The sequence below is a fragment of the Mus pahari genome, chromosome 9, assembly GCF_900095145.1.
Source record: "Mus pahari chromosome 9, PAHARI_EIJ_v1.1, whole genome shotgun sequence".
In the NCBI taxonomy this organism is placed as follows: domain Eukaryota; kingdom Metazoa; phylum Chordata; class Mammalia; order Rodentia; family Muridae; genus Mus; species Mus pahari.
This window is the reverse complement of record NC_034598.1, coordinates 79,103,506-79,105,927: the sequence shown is the minus strand read 5'-3', so window position 1 is coordinate 79,105,927 and position 2,422 is coordinate 79,103,506.

Below are 2,422 nucleotides of genomic sequence, written 5' to 3'. Positions count from 1 at the left end.
TCTCTCTCTCTCTCTCTCTCTCTCTCTCTCTCTCTCTCTCTCTCTCTCTCTCTTTCTCTCTCTCTGAGTGCAGGTGTGCCACAGAACAATGTGAGAGTCAGAGGATAACTGTGGGTGTTGATCTTCAACTTCCATCTAATTTGAAACAGGGTACCTTATCTTTTGTGGGTTTGCGATCCAGGCTAGCTAGCGCATCAACCTCCAGGGATTTTCTTGCCTGTGTCTGTCACCTAGGAGAGCTGGAGTTGAGAGATCTAGTGCATCTCGGTTTAGTTGGGTGGGATCTGAATGCATACCATCCTCATGCCTACATAGCAAGCACTTTATCTTATGAGTCATTTTCCTAGCCCTGGCTTCTTTTTACTAAACATTGCCCATAGGATTTCTTCTTGAGCATGTCTCTGGATATTTCCTTTTGTTTACCTTCTTTTTAGAAGGAAAAGGAAAGGTTTTCTGTAAGAAAGGGTTCTGTGATACAAACCATACTGTAAGTTGTTACAACCTGTTTGAGCCTGTCAAAAACAGCCCATAAGAGTGAAAGGGGCCACCTTGGCTGTACTTCAGCAAGCTTATGTCAAATGTCCTCCAAGGCACCCTGCTCTGGGTGAGGCTGGGCCCCACCTCTGTAACTGGGAGAAAGGGGAACAACACACAGTTAAAGGTGTTAAGAACCCTGCACCTCGATAACTAGGAGAGACTGTTTCAGCTCCACCAAATCATTTCTGCTGAACCCTACGAGCCCCTGATTTGATGACATTACTTTTGCTCCTTCTCTCAATTAGGCTCCCTGTATGTTTCTGTTGGGTGTTGTAAATGCCTCGTTTGATGTTTTGCTCTCCGCTGCTCTGTCTATCCGATACTTTTTCCTTGTTCTTTTGCTTACAATATGCTTAATAGATTCACTCGTTTGAAACAACTACAACAAAAAAAGGCTCTATAGATCATTCTCTATAAAGAAATGTGTGTGCAGTCCTCCACCAAGGAAGGGATAAATTCCACATATCTTGCAGGAATGGGCCTCCATAGTTCACACATACTTTGAAAATACATACATCTGTTTTCAGTCAGGTATCTGGTTATTTAGAGCATTTTAAAGTCCCCAACACCCTCCCTTCCAACACAGCCAAATAAAAAGCATATGACATAAGCTGAGTATTTGAATCTAGAACATAAAGATACACAGAGCTAAGGGGACTGAGTCATCATTCTGGCAGCTCTGAAGTGTGTACCAGCCCAAGAATTCCTAGTACTGAGATCCCTGGAGATCCTCTAACGTGGTTCTTCCTGGGATAAGGTTACTCATTTATTTCTTTTTGATTTTGCATTTCTTTGTATCATTCCAATCACTTCTTTAAAAAAAAAACTTACATTAATTCTTTGAGAATTTCATGCTATGTATTTTGATCATATTCTCCCCCAATTCCTCCAACTCTTTCCTCAGCCCCCTAATTTCATCTCCTCTCTCTCAATCACACTTTCTCTTCCCCAAAATCCAATATGCTGCATATTCATATACACACACATACATACATATACATACACATACATACACATATATCATATATATCATCTACATCTACATAAACCCACATACACAGTGTCTTTGTGTGTATGTGTGCCCCACTGAAGTATGTTCAATCTACTGGGAGCCACATCTGTAAAGAAAATGAACTTTCCCCTATCTAGAAGCTACCGACTGTCAATAATAGCTCCTCTGGGGGAGGTGGGCTTTGTGAAGGTGGCTTGATCTTGTGTGGACAATCATAGTCACTGTGAGTTCATGAGTGCAGTGGTCCAGTCTTGTTCAGAAGACAGCTTCACCTCAGACTGCCCCATCTCTGGCCTTTACAATCTTTCTGCCTGCTTTTCTTCAATGTTTCCTGAGCTCCAATATACTTTTTTTTTGTTGATTGACACTGGGATATTGGTTAACATGAAATGCCACTGTTATTAACTAGGAGACCTCAGCTACTTTCTAAAACACTGCTGAAAAACAATGAAGAAGTACAAAAGGTTCTGTGGGATCTCGTACCTGCTATTGGATATTGTTATAGCTCAGGCAAGGAAGTTATAGATCACCACACATATGAAGGGTAAATTAGAATCCTTTATTAGTGCTGGCCACCAAGAGGCTTTTGCCATGGACACAGGACACTGAAGCTCAGAAGTCCATTGCTTCTGAAATGACCCCAAACCCACAAGATACACTAAGGCTGTGGTGGCGACACAAAACTTGTGGGCATAACCAACAAATGTCTGATTTGACTTAAGACCCACTCCATGGGATAAAGCCCATACCTGATACTGTTTGTGTGACAAAGAATTAGAGAGCAAGCTGGGCGTGGTGGCGCACACCTTTAATCCCAGCACTTGGGAGGCAGAGGCAGGCGGATTTCTGAGTTCGAGGCCAGCCTGGTCTACA